Source organism: Olea europaea, unplaced genomic scaffold (assembly GCF_002742605.1).
Source record: "Olea europaea var. sylvestris unplaced genomic scaffold, O_europaea_v1 scaffold1573, whole genome shotgun sequence".
Taxonomy (NCBI): Eukaryota; Viridiplantae; Streptophyta; class Magnoliopsida; order Lamiales; family Oleaceae; genus Olea; species Olea europaea.
Genome location: NW_019233342.1, coordinates 162376 through 178174, shown reverse-complemented (window position 1 = coordinate 178174; position 15799 = coordinate 162376).

Genomic DNA, 15799 nt, shown 5'->3' with positions numbered 1-15799 from the left:
CTAAGATCCTATGCAATTCGAAAGTTTGGGCGAGAACGGGGTCATCGCTCTCAGCGATCGTAAGGCATTCCATTCGCTCAGATTCTGGGCGTCTTGCAAGTTTGGGCGATGATGTCACTGTGTTCGTGGGCTTCCACTGCATTTATCAATAATCCTGTTTAGATCTTTATCCTGGACTCCCCAATTGGGCTTCACTTTTTGGGCTATTTGATTTGTGCTGCACTTTTAGTGTGTCAACAATTACCCCCCCCCCCCAATATAGTAGAATTAATACCAATTATTAATCTTTGCCATATTCACTTTGTATTTTCCAACAACATTTGAAATTCCCAAGAATTTCAATCATTATTTCCTTCTATAGCCTTAAAAGGTGCAACGTTACAAACCCTTATAAACCCAAAAGACATGCCATTTCATCGCACCACTAAACCTCGTTTCTATATTTTGCGCTTCCTCCTCACTATTTTACTGTTCATCTTCTTGCTTCTCTGCTTCCCCCCCCAATATAGTAGAATTAATACCAATTATTAATCTTTGCCATATTCACTTTGTATTTTCCAACAACATTTGAAATTCCCAAGAATTTCAATCATTATTTCCTTCTATAGCCTTAAAAGGTGCAACGTTACAAACCCTTATAAACCCAAAAGACATGCCATTTCATCGCACCACTAAACCTCGTTTCTATATTTTGCGCTTCCTCCTCACTATTTTACTGTTCATCTTCTTGCTTCTCTGCTACGTTTCTCAGGCAAATCTTAACAAAACTGTACTTTGTACCCAATGGTGACTTCACAAACTCAATCTGATGATTCTTTTAGTTTCAAAGATTTCCAGAAAATCCTTACTAGGCCGTATGTAAATTCAAACTTCCTTGCACCAGCCAATACTGACCTCAATGAATTCTATTTGGGTCCATTATTCAATAATGCCGAAGTCGTTGGACAAGTGGCGGTGGGCCAGCTGTTCCCTTGCACTCAAGACCTTCCGTTTCTGAACTCTCTGCCATTGAGGCCAATTCGCGAAAAAGGTATTCGCACTTGACCCAAAACTGATGTTATTTTTCGTAGATGGCATGAACGTCTTGTGAATCATGGCCCTACCAAGATGATTTTTGATCATGCTAGGATTTCGGACTTATTAGAAATCGTTCTTCAACCCCAATTTTCAACTTAGTGCTTTTTCCGTTTGCTTTGCGTTTTTGGTCTTCTGAATATAATACTTTCGTTTTCCCTCTTGGTCCCATGTCTATTACTTTAAGGGACGTTGGAGCCCTAGTAAATCTTCCGTCTTTGGGCGATACCATCTTTCTTGGTATCTTGATTTCCAGTATTGGCCCGAAATTTGACAAGAAACTTACTGAATCCTATTCAAGCATGCAAGGCTTTTATAATCATTCAAGCGCTGAACCTTCCCACAATGAGCGTGTCGCCTTTCTTCAAATTTAGCTCTGTAAATATATTCTCTGAGTGCCAAGTATGAAACCTTCTATGAGCTACTTACCCATAGCACATGAATTGGCGCGTGATAGGCCTTTGAACTTATGTTCCTTTTTTTTAGCTGTCCTTTATAGAGGCATGGCTTCCCTTCAATCTCAACTAAAGAATGGTGCATCTCCTACTGGCAGTGGCCCCCTCTGGTTCACTCAACTATGGTTGAGAGCATACTTTCCATCACTTGGTGCTCCATCCATTTCCCTTCGTTCTGTTAGCTGCTATGGGCTAGCTATTGACCCATTGAGACCTGTAAATATGTCCAGTAGGGACTTTTTTCATTCTTTTATACCTTAAATTCGATTCCTTCGTTCTTTCCTTTTCCTGCTCATTTGACTCTAGATTATGTGCAACCTCCATCCACCCTAGATAGTGCAAACGCCTCTCTGCTTGTTTGGATTCAGTTTTTGATTGGGAGGGAATTGTTCCACGATATTTTAATTGGAACCAATGCCAAGGCTGGGGTTGAAATATATGCTCCCCAATTTTTTGCTCGTCAACTTGGTTTTGGCCAAACTTGGCCTGTTCCTCCTTGCTACTCCAAAAATTTGACAGATCGTTTTCACACTATTAATAAGGCAGAAGCACAAGCTGTAGATGCTCGCAACATTCTTTGATGAGCAAATTTTCATTAGCCCATTTCAATTCTAGCTGTGCCGTCCATCCTCTTTTTGAACAGCTCTGACCATCAGTAAAACGCAGATTGTTTGCAATCGATGCTAATCGTGCCTTCCCTTTATTGGATCAGCCAGACACTTCCTCTACTTCTCCTATTTTGGTCATCCCTGTGTCCATTAGGAATCTTCCCTCCCCTGCTCGCGCTAAACATCATATCCGTCCTTCTGTTTCTCCACCTGCCAAGGCTACTGCAGCTAAAGGTGTCTTAAGCCGCAAACGGCTAGTTTCGGCATCTCCCATTTTGCAGGATGATAATGATGATGACGCTCCTCTCATCCTTAGGAGAAAGTTAATTGAATTTGTTTATTCACAAACATACTTTTTTATGTACTAATGGTTTACCTGAATTTCTCAAAAAAGTTCAGCCTCTCCTTCGAAGGCTTTGGTTTTGGTAACTCCTGCTTCACCATCTTCTGCTAAAGCTGCTTTGTCCAAATCAATTGATGAAGGGACTATGCTTAAAGAGAAACCCTTAGTCTCGAAATCTTCATCACAATCAGTAGAAGGCCACCTTCTTCCCAGGGCGTCGACCCCCCAAATGTCGAACCAGAAGGTAATACATATTTTGATGTTTTACCTTTGCTTGTGCTACTGTTTTTGATTTGTTGCTTCTTGAATTATGCAGAGGCTTCCATGGGCCTGCCCGTTGTGGCAGAGTCTTCTCGCCCAGATAAGGGAAAGTCCCCACAGGTGGTGGAGCCAATTGGTGATATGCCTGAACTTCCGAAGATTGCTGATGAGGTAACCTTTTGCCTCACTTTCATTTTCGCTTCGTTTATTGTAGTGAAAGCCCTCAACGTTGGCATTTTTCTTTACAGGGTGCTGATGACATTGTGTGTTCCATCCAGGACTTGTTCACTTCTTAGGGACAAGTCAAGACTCTCGCCCTACTTCAACCAGTCATCCTTCTGCTTCATCTTCTGCTTTTTCGGAGGAAAATATGAAGTCTCTCAAGCAGTCGGTACTTGAGTATGTGTCTTTTATGGACATGGATATCGGCCAGGCTAGTGCTGCTAAATATAAGGAAAAGTTTGAGCTATTGAGTGTGAAATTGGCGCAAGCACTTACACTTTCGTCGCTCAATGTTTCTGCGGACTTTAAAGCGACATTGAAGGTTGTCCACTCTGACATCCTCTCCTTGCTAGCTAAGAATGTTGAACTAAAGGCCAGGAGTACTCAATATCTTCGTGTTGCATCTGAAAGAGAGTCTTTGCTTCTAGAGATTAACAAAGCCGAAGATGAATTGAAAGAAATCTCTTCCGACGTTATGATCGAAGACTCTTTGATGGTAAGCTTGGTTGTAGAGATGAAGGAGCTTCAAGCAAAGATGAACGACTGTAGGGCGAGAATGGCTGCTAAAAAACGTAATGCTTCCCAAGGAATTGAACGAACCAAGTCTTTGGTTGAACAGTATAAAAAGCTGGAGGTTGATGACGATTTTGTAACTGAATTAAATGTCGCTTCTTCTCAACAGAGCGAAGATTGGGGAAGACTTAAGGAAAGAATACGTTCGGCCTAGGGTGAATTGTAATTAAGACATCCAATGCCTTAACTTTTCTTTTGTAATTTCGCACTAATTGCCATTGCTAATTTTGAATATAACAGCAACTATCGTCATTAATGAACGACTATTTTGTCTACTTGCATATTAATTGACGTTGTCCTTAATCGTCAAACCCCCTAAGCATTTAATTGATTTATGCTAGGATTTAGGTACATTCTTTCTTGGTATTCCCGTCTCTTTTCCCAAGACTTTGGGCCATTTGATTTTAGTTATTAGGCACGAATGTGGGCGTTCATATTCTGTCTTTTCACCTTCACGCCTCTATAAATAAGTGCGTATTTCGCACTTATTCTTCAAAAACTAATTTGCTGCCATCGTTTGGCATCTCAATAATTGATTCAAAATTTTCGTCTTCCATAGAAATGGATCATCTGATCCGCCCATTTTGCTATCTGTCTTGATGTCACCTTTGGTATGGGAGATATAGGAAATATTCTTTGGCCAGCGAAGGTCTTCCTATCGTTTCCATGTTCTTTATAAGGAGTTCAATGATGGAGGCCATTTTTGAGGATGCTTTTCAAACCACTTTGTTTGCTGAGAGTGCTTCTCAATCTCCTTGCCCGTTATTGTAGCAATGCGATTAGGCAGGCGATTTGAGGGTGCTTTTCTTCCTTTTTGCTTGCTGAGAGTGTTTCTTGACCTCTCTGCCTGCCCTTGCAGCAGTGCGATCAAGACGGTGAACAAGGCCGATTCACCCTCTTACTTGGCGATCGACCAAGAAATTAGTTTTCTCTCATTTGTAGCTCATAGAGCATTTAGTATTGAATGTTTGACAACAAAGGAATCTATTTGAACGTATTTCGTTCTTGCCTTATTTATCTACGATCGTTCAATGCAATTATATTAATTACGCTTTTATTTGTTCACTTTCCCATAAGAAAGGAACATACTTTTTTAAATATTTGTCATTAATGAACCTCATGTGCTTGGTGCCATCTAAATCTTCTAAATGATAGGCTCCATTAGGCAGCACACTATTTACTTTATATGTCTCTTACAAATTGGGTGGCCACTTGCCATACTTTGGATCCTTGCTATCCAAAGGGAGTATTGTTTTCCAAATCAATTCGCCCAGGCTAAATGACTTGGCTATAACTTTTTTATTATAAAACTTAGTCATCCTTTGTTTTTGAACTTGTAATCTATCAAGGACGTCCAACTTTAATTCGTCAAACTCTAATAAATTTTGAACTAGTGATTCGGTATACTCACCATCACTTAACTTATGTTGCAAACACACTCTGATTGATTGCACATTGATTTCCATAGGCAAAACGGCCTCCTGTCCATAAGTAAGTTGGAAATGAGTAACTTTGATACTTGACCGAGGTGACGTTCTATAAGCCCATAAGGCCTTGTTTAGACATTCGTGCCAATTTCTGGTATTTTCATCTATCATTTTCTTTATGATATTTTTTAGAATCTTATTAGAAGATTTTGCCTGTCGGTTGGATTGAGCGTAATATAGTGTGAAATTCGCTAACTTAACTCCAAACTCGCTCAAGAATTTCTTCACTTGATCTCCATTCAAAGAAGTTCCGTGATCTACCATCAAAGTTTGTGGAATCCCAAATCTATAAATAATATGATCACGGATAAATTCTATGATACTCTTTTGGGTGATCTCCTTTAAAGGTATCGCTTCTGCCCATTTAATGAAAAAATCAGTTGCAACTATAACAAAGGTATGTTACTTGGACAATGGGGGATAAATCTTCCCTATCAGGTCTATCACCCAACCCTTGAACGGCCAGGGTTTGATAATGGGTGCCATCTCTTTTGCTGGCGCCCTTTGTATTGGACCATGCTTTTGGCACGCTAGACAACTCTTCGCATATTGAACACAAGATTCTCCCATCTTGGGCCAAAAATATCCATTCCTAATAATTAACCATCTCATCTTTTGGTCAGCTTGATGAGCTCCACATATCCCTTCATGCACTTCAGCCATGATTGTTCTGGCTTCTTGCAAACTTACATATTTTAGTAATATACCATCAGAGCGTTTCTTAAACAACTCTTCATCTATCAATGTATAGTTTAGCAAATACAACTTCATTTTTCTACTACCTCCTTCATTAGGTTCTTTAAGGAACATTTTAATCTTTGTCCTCCAGTCTATTGCATCTCTATCTTTTATACAATGAATTTCAATCCTTCTCGCCCTTCTTTGGACTACGGGCAATATTACTCCATATTCACAAGTAAATTTCCAATTTAAAGCCTTTGAATACCCTGAGGCCTTCTGAGCCAACTCATTTGCTATGTCATTATGTATCCTATTAACACATTGAAGCTCTACTTGGTTGAATTCTTCCAACAATTTTTGGACGATTTCATATTGACTTATAATGGAATCACTTTAACACTTAAAATCACCGATCAATTGGTGAATTACCAATTGAGAATCGCCTTTAACAATCACATTCTTTATCTCTATATCTATCATTAATTCTAAGCTCACGATTAAGGTTTCGTATTCGGCTTGATTATTGGTGCACAACCTATCCAAAGTGAATGCGAACTTGTAACAAATCCCTAAAAGATTTATCAATACTACTCCTATTCCAGCACCTTTAGAGGTTTTTGACCTATCGAAACATAAAACCCAAGGTTTTAATTCGAATGAATCGATTTCTAATTCAATTTTTCAGGCATGAATGATCGGCCAGAAAGTTAGCCAAAGCCTGATTTTTTATTACCTTTTGGGGTATGTATTGTATTTCGAATTCTGATAACGCTAAAGTCCATAGGCCTACCCTTTGCTGTAAAATAGGGCGAGAGAACATATACTTAACTAAATTTACTCTAGAAATCAAATAAACGATTACGGGCCGTAAATAAGCCCTTAATTTCGTACATGTGAAATACAATGCAAGACATAATTTTTCGATGACAGAGTAATTACATTCACATTTTGTTAACCGTCTACTCAAGTAGGAAATCGCCCTTTCTTCACCAAATTGATCTTCTTGCGCGACCATTCTAGCTATTGATTCTTATTCAGCCGATATATACACTTTCATTGGCCGTCCTTGGATTGGTGACACCAACACTGGTGGACTTGATAAATATGTCTTTAGGCTTTCAAAAGCCTTTTGATGCACTTCTTTCCCGACGAATTCGTCCTGATTTTTCAGTTTTAAAAGCGGCGAAAAAGCTTTAGTTCGCCCTGCACAGTTAGAAATAAAGTGTCTTAGTAAGTTTACTTGGCCTAGAAACCTTTGCAATTCTTTTTTATTGCTACGTGATTTGGCCTCTAAAATGGCCTTCGATTTATTTTTATCAAGTTCAATCCCCCTTTTGTGTACTAAGAAACTAAGGAAGTTTCCTGCATTAACACCAAATGCACATTTCAAGGGATTCAATTTTAGTTTATATTGCTTCATTCGCTCAAATGAACATCTCAATTGTTCAAAATGGCCATCTTCTTTAATGGATTTGACCACTATATCATCTATATACACCTCAACAAACTTGCCTATCATATCATGAAAAATCAAATTCATTACCCTTTGATAAGTCGTTCTTGCATTTTTCAGGCCGAAAGGCATAACTACCCATTCAAAACATCCTAGAGATCCAGGGCATCTAAAGGCAATTTTATGTATATCTTCCTCAACTATATAAATTTGATTGTATCCTGAATACCCATCCATGAAGGAATACATTTCGCGTCCGGCAGTCGAGTCTACTAAAGAATCTACCGTAGGCATTGGATATTCATCTTTGGGTGTTGCTATGTTTAGGTTCCTAAAGTCTATGCACACCCTTAATTTACTAATCTTTTTTAGTTCTGGCATGATATTGGACAACCACTCGACATATCTGACTGTTCTGATAAAATCTGCTTTTAATAATCACTCTATTTCTTTCTTAATTTCAGGAAATACATTAGGAACAAAGCGCCTGGGAGGTTGCTTATGAGGTTTAAAATTTAGCTTGGTTGGCAATCTATGTTCCACCAAATCTCTATCTAAACCAGACATATGTTCATATTTCCAAGCAAAACAATCCTTATATTCTTTTAGTAAAGCGATTAATTTATCACTAACCTCTTGATCGAGCATCTGACTGACGAATGTTGGGCGATCTTCCCATTCATTGTCAATATTCACTTTAATCAAAGGGTCTTGTACTTGAGCATATCCAGGCTTGGTGATCCTCATTACTTCATCGTCCATTCCCTTATAGGCACTTCTTCTTCTAAGCAATCCACCTTGTTGACTTCTTGGTCAATACTTTGTTCCAACTCGAACACTGCCAATTTGTCTCCCAGTGCTTTCAAGGCTGCTTATTCTTTCGTCTTGTCTTTACATTCTCCGTTGAAAGCCATTAATTTGGTTTTGAAGGCCTGAACATCGGCCATTTACCTTTGTTGCTTACAATTCATTTAAAACTCCTTGATTACTTTTTTGCCAATTACTGGCTCTTCTAGGGCCACTATGTTTGGCCTCATTTGACTGAACATTTCAGTGAGTGCATCTATTGAAAACGGTTCTTCGCTCTGTACGACAATTTGAGTTTCTTCTCCATCTTGGACTACTCTGACAGGTTCGTAATTTCCTTCATACATGAACCTTTCCACTGAGTTTGTTTCTGCGACAAAAGGTCTATGATCTGCCTGCACCACTTCTGCTTCACCTTGTCATTCCAGAAAATCAGGCATTGATGGAGCGATGAGGGTATGCAGCGACTTCCGTGTATCCAGTCCTTTCTTAATAACACATTATAACTAGTAGGACCATCTATTACGAAGAAGACTGTGGTCCTAGTAGTTGTCCCCACAGTTATGTCCAATGGCATAACCCCTTTAGCTGAAGTTGCTCCTCCATTGAAACTCGTAAGGATGACTTCTGTTGGAATCATATCACTTTCTATCTTTGCAAATTTCCTCATCATTCTAGATGGAATGGTGTTTATAGCTGCTCCATTATCGATAAGTACTTTCGCTACAGGTATATCGTTAATTAAAGCCTTAACGTACAATAGACTGAAGTGTTTAGTTAACTTCATGGCTGGTTTCCTAAAAATAACCTTTTCGGCAACATCTATTTTCACTTCCTGCTTGTTCTCTGTTGAATTATCCTTTTGTGATAAGTCAACGTGCAGTATGTCGCACTGAGCTTCCGCTTCCTGAATTTCCTTTTTATTGTTTTCTAATGCTTTTTCTTCGGTTACCCAATCTGTGTGAGGAGGCAATATTCTTGGAGGTGACCTATACTTTTCAGTGCGAGGTATTCTCCTTTTTCTCTTGGGTATCCCATACAACACATAATAATCAAAAGAACGCCCAGATGGTTCTCCCAGCAAATCCACTTCACGAACACCTTCTCTATGTAATTGCTTCAACAGGGTATTGCGTGATACTCCTCTTTTTCTTCTTTCTGCTTCCAGATTAATTTTCTCTTCGATTCCGTCATACTATCATCTTCTTCATCATTGTAGGCCCCTCTAGAAGTTTGGCCTTCTTCACATTCCAGCACACATGCTTCTTCTTCGTTATCCTCCCTTTCTTCTTCTTCTTTCTCTTTGTTCTTGAACTCATTGGCTAGTAAATAGTTATTAGCCATGACAGGAGGTAACGTACTGAACTGAATAGTAAGGGGCTGATCTGAATCTTCTTCATTCCTTCTGTCTCGCTCAAACTTCGATCTCCTAGAAGAACTCTTTGGCAATTCTTCCATCGATTCACCTGTACCAGTCTCTTCACTGTCTTTGAGAACATTTGATTGACTACCTTGAGTAGTTTAGGCGCCTTAGGATGTGGCACTCCCTGTTGTTGCCTTGTCATTCGTCCATAATTCCGTTGAAAACGCCTTTGTTGGGTTCTAGTCATCTCGTTGAAAGGTATCACCCTTCCTGCATTATACTGAAACGAATACCATACATTTGGTTGGCGAGGTTGCGACCTGAATGTTTTCCCATTACTTATTGACCTGAACTGCCTCTCAAAAGACGATCCCTTATAGAATGATGTACCTCGCCCTCTAACAGGCTGAGCGTTTGGGAAAAAACTAGGCCGATGGTGATGCTGCCATATCCCTGGTTTCTCTGTATTTACACTTACTTCTCCTTTACATCTTACACATAGGACGTCTTCATTCCTTTTAGGCTCCTTCCCTTTGATACGTTCAAAGACACTGGAGTGTGGCCCAGGGTCCTCCTCTCCGTCGTCTATGACCAACTTGAATTTTGGCAACTTATTTTTGAAACCAGTCGTCATCATGTTCACCCCAAGTGGTTGTGGAAAAAGGGTTTTCATCCACTGCCATCTTCTTCTTATCCTCGAATGTAATTCGTCCTAATTTAATGGCGTCCTGCAACACATGGCGAAAAACCAAACAGTTGTTAATCAAATGTGACCATGCATTATGCCACTTACAATATTTTTTACCCTTGATTTGTTCAGGGCTTGGCAACTTATATTTATCGCTCAACTTTATCTGCTTATCCTTATATAGTTTATCAAATATAAGGTCAGTTTTGGTTACATCGAACGAGAACGTTCTAGCCTTTTCATTTTCATCTTTTATAGGCTCATCCTCGCCCGACGATCTAGGCTTAGCTATTATAGGACAAGTATACGCGTCTTCTTTGATTAATTCGGCCAAACCATTTCGATTTGATCGTAATACTCATCATCAATGGTATGAACATCAAAATTTGGGTCTCTATAATAAGTCCCCTTACTAGAATTTTTCATTTGCTCTTCTTCTCTTATTAATCGTTCATACCTAATCACGTTTGCGCTCAATTGGAAAAGATTAGGAAATGTCCTATCTTGGAATTTCTTTTTTAAATCAAAGTTTAGACAATTTTGAGCGATTTTGACAAACTCCTTTTAGGGCAAAGATACAAAACATTTACTTCTTGCTGTCTTGAACTTTTGAAGGAAACCTTCTACCCATTCGTTTGACATTTGACGTAGATTCGCCAAATCGACCAAAGTAACTTCAGACTCAGTCTTATAAAACTGAGCATGGAACAATTGCTCCAATTGTTGCCATGTTTGAACAGAGTTCGCTGACAAATTGATGAACCAGGAGAAAGCTACTCCTGTTAATGAACTAGGGAACAACCTCATTTTATGGTAGTTAGTTACTTCACCACTTTGCAGTGTGAATCGCCCTATGTGTTCTAGAGTATACATCTCTCCTAAACCGGTAAATAATGAGAATTATGGCACTTTATACCCTCTAGGCCATGGATATGCTTGGTCTACCCAATCAGGATATGGCTTTGTGTAAGTCGGCCTAATGACAAGACGTACCCCAAAAGCCATTTGATCCTGTACTATTTCCATAATTTGATTTCTCAGCATGACGTTGGGGTCATATGGAATTCCTACAGGTTGGTTGATCGGTTGATTTGTCTGAGGCCTGATGTTTGGTCCTTGGTTGGCAACAAAGTTGCCATGATTTAGGCCATTGTTACCATTAGCTTGAATATTTATTCCATCATTGACACGTGGGGTGTCCTGTCCATTATTTAGGATATTGTCTCTTACATTTAGGTTACCCCCCAAGTTAGATGTACCATTACCACTATTCCGATTTGGCATTACACCATCCCCTAGTTTGAAGTAGACGGACCTAAAGGTGGTTCTATCACTTGATTTGGACTTAGGACTGGGGAATTATATCCTACAATTGTCCTATCTTGAAAGTGACTTGCAATAGGCACAACTGGCTGACAAATTTGGCCTACTAACTTATTCATTATTTCATTTAATGTATTCAGTTGTTTGGCCATGTTGTCATAATGTGCATTTCCATTCTGGGCAAATCTTTCCATATTATGAACATTTCGTAGATTTACCTGTTCAACGACATCCTATGTGAGTTCTCCAAGCAATGCACGCATGGTTCGAGGACTCAACTTTGTCATTGGTTCATATCGACTGTGACTACTCTGACTCTGTCCCTCTGTTCGTGGAGAGCTTTGCTGCTCCTCATATCGCTCGATCATAGACTGGACTCCTCCCTGACTTGTTGCTTCCTTATCAGATTTGTGAGGCATATTGTTTCACCTTTTGTATCCTCAACACCAAACACCAAGGTCCCACCGGGCGTGCCAAATTATTTCGCGTGGGTAGTCGCTAACAATTAAAAAATGGGTTAGACGATTGTGTGAGGAACAGACCTCTTGAGACAAAGTCCCAAAAAGGGATGTTTTATTGGCGATGATTTACAATTGGAAATAAACAGAATGCCTCCAAGGGGCGCAAGCACACGAGTACTAAAAGAAGTGTTTAAATTTAAGCTAAGAAAGTAAAATTACATATTATCTGTTTGAGAGTGTTTGATTCGGGGTCTCTGTTTTATGTCTTCTCTTCCTTTTTATATTCACTTGATGACTTCCTCCTGACAAACCACTTGGAAACTGCTTGATTGTTTTATAACTACCAACTTTCTTTATGGTGGCTAACTTGTCGTGGAACTGTCGTCTCCAACTGCTACCATTACTCTTTGTCGTTCAACCACCTTCAACTGGGCTCCTTGAATCGTGGAATGTGATAAGATTACTCAATAAATGTTTTAATAACTGCTATTCTGGACAACCATAATATTTATGTTTGTTAAGATCCTGGGCGATTCGAAGGTTTGGGCGAGAATGGGGTCATCGCTCTGGGCGATCGTAAGGTACTCCATTCGCTCAGATTCTAGGCGTCTTGCAAGTTTGGGCGATGATGTCACTGTGTTCGTGGGCTTCCACTGCATTTATCAATAATCTTGTTTGGACCTTTATCCTAGACTCCCCAATTGGGCTTCACTATTTGGGCTATTTGATTTGGGCTGCACTTTTAGTGTGTCAACACTTCCTCTGAAAGTATTATCAAATGTTTGTTACCTTTACTGAAATATTTTTAAAGGTTTGGTATTCTAGCTAAAACCATTAGAAAATGTTTGGTACTGATTCTGAGAATTGTTATAAGTTTTGGTACCTATGCTGCACCTTCTGCAAAAAAGTTTGGAGTGTAATCAATTCTTTTAATTTTGCATTACATGGAGGCCAGGAAAAGATCGTTATCACCTATTAAGGAAGCATTAAGTACAGGAAAAAAGGGGAACTTCATTTCAAATAAAAAGGAACAGCATAATTTTTCCCTTTTACATATGCATTTCACAACATCTAATACATGGCTCCATGCCGAAACCCTAAACTCAAATTTCTGGAATTAAATACTGACATCCTACAATCCGACCCTCATACCTAAGAACAAACCCATTTTGCAAACACTCCACACACAAATCCAAAAAGCCTGATCTTTCACACATTTGGTCTTGTTGCTTGAAGGGTGTTGATTTCAACTTCCATTTTCCTCCTAACTTGTAATAGACCAGGAATGAGTTCCTTCGACCTCTCACACATTGGAGGGTCACACCACATAAATAAGGTACATCCACCCACATCTTGGCTTCGAGGAGAGAAATCTTCTTCCCGGGTTCAGGTTCATCCATGAGGTCTTCATCTGCACCGGGCAACCACATCTGCATATATTCAACTCAATGTGTGTGCTGATTTTTTTTTACTACCTGTGAGAAAGAAGGTAGGAGGTAATATAGTGATAAAGAAATGGAGGGAAATAAACAGTGAAGTATATAATAGGAGAGAAATACGTGTAATGCCCAAATTGTCCTATATTTATTTGGGAAAAATTCTTGAAAATATCATTAAAGGGGTCAACTGACGATTTTGACGATCAAACAGACGAAAACCGTCATTTTGGATTGGCCCTACTCATTTTTTAAATGTTTGATATCTCCGGTGGCACAAACTAAAGGTTTGTGCAAAGTTTGCTAGTAAATGAAAGATTTGATACCTTGACTGCAATTTTTCCTTTTTTTAGGTCCCCTATATATTGAGGCCTAGAACTGGCTTTTCTATAGTTAATCTATAGTTAATAGGATAGCTTGCTTGTAGCTTTTTTGTTCTTCTTGTTACTCGTGTATTCAAGATACCTAAATTACTTTATTCGATATTTTAGAAGATAGAGAAAAACTTGTGAAAATCTTTAATGAAAATGCTATTGGAACAAATTTTTGATAAAGTGGACATGGGACTTGACATGACCAATTTTTTTCAACCACATCAAATATTAGCTAGTGTGTGTCGAAGCAGATTGAGACGTTGAGATTGAACTATATGACCTTGACAGGCAACATCTCTTATCATAGCCCTAGCTAATATTTTACATTATAAAAACAAAAAACGATATATATGTTATAAAATGAGAGGAAAAGAGAATAGAGAAAACTCTATAAACCTTTTGTATATATTATTGAAAACCAAAACCCTATATTTATAGGTAAGAATCAGGGATACAATGGTAATAATTTCTAGGGCTGCAGGGGTACAAATGTCATTCACCAATAAACTTTAATGGACTTTCCATTTACAACACTCTCCCTTGAATGACATATTACAAAATATCTGCCCCGTTAAAACCTTGTTTGATAAAAATTCAATGAGAAAAAAAACAAACAAAGGAAAAAGAGTATAGTTATTTTGGAGTATTAAAATTAAATGCTGCCTCATTAAAACCTTGCTAGGAAAATCCAATGGGATAAAACCTAAGCGAAGGAAAAAGAGTACAGATACTCCCCCTGATGTTGATCACTGAAAATCTTTGAGTCGACGCATCCAATCTCATGAACTAATTTCTTGAATGTAGATGTTGGCAGCGCTTTTGTGAATAGATCAGCCACATTGTCACTTGAGCGAATTTGTTGAATATCAATGTCACCATTCTTCTGAAGTTCATGTGTATGAAAGAATTTTGGACAAATATGCTTCGTCCTGTCACCTTTGATATAGCTTCCATTGAGTTGTGCGATACAAACTGCATTATCTTCAAACAAAATTGTTGGATTATCTTTTGTTGAAGTCAATCCACATGATGATTGGATATGATGGGTCATATTCCTCAACCATACACATTCTCACCCTACTTCATGGATTGCAATAATCTCAGAATGATTTGAGGATGTTACTGTCAATGATTGTTTCACAGATCTCCATGATATAGCTGTTCCTCCACATGTAAACACATATCATGTTTGTGATTTAGCTTTATGTGAATCAGAGAGATAACCTGCATTTGCATATCCCACTAAAGCAGATCCTGACTTTTGAGAATAAAATAGTCCCATATCAATAGTACCTTTTAGGTAACTAAAAATATGTTTAACACCATTCCAATGCCTTTGAGTTGGTGTAGAGCTATATCTTGCAAGGAGATTTACAGAAAAAGCTATGTCAGGTTGAGTGCAATTTGCAAGATAAGTTAATGCTCCAATTGCACTAAGATATGGTACTTCAGGACCAAGAATCTTTTCTCCACCTTCAAGTGGACAAAATGAATCTTTTTTCACATCAAGTGATCGAACAACCATAGGTGATGGCAATGGATGTGCATTATCCATATAAAAGCGTTTCAAAACTTTTTCTGTATAAGTAGATTGATGAACAAATAATCCCTCTTGAAAATGTTCAATTTGTAATCCAAGATAAAATTTGATTTTCCCAAATCTTTCATCTCAAATTCATTTCTCAAATAATCTGCAGTTTTGTTGAGCTCTTCAGGAGTTCCAATTAAATTTAAATTATCAACATAAACTGCCACAATTGCAAATCCAATATTTGTTTTCTTTATGAAAACACATGGGTAGATATTGTCATTTTTATAACCCTCTTTCAACAAATATTTGTTAAGGCGATTATACCACATGCGTCTGGATTGTTTCAATCCATATAATGATTTTTGCAATTTAATTGAGAACATAGTTCTCGGACATGTATCATTTATTCCTGGAACCTTAAATCCTTCAGGGACTTTCATATATATGTCACTGTCAAGTGAACCATATAGGTAGGCAGTTACTACATCCATAAGGCGCATATCGAGCCCTTGTGACACAGTCAAACTAATTAAGAACCACCTAAAAGTGATGTATCCATTATAGGAGAATATGTTTCCTCATAATCAATTCCCGGTCTTTGGGAGGAACCTTGAGCCACTAGTCGGGCTTTGTATCTTGTAATTTCATTATTCTCATTT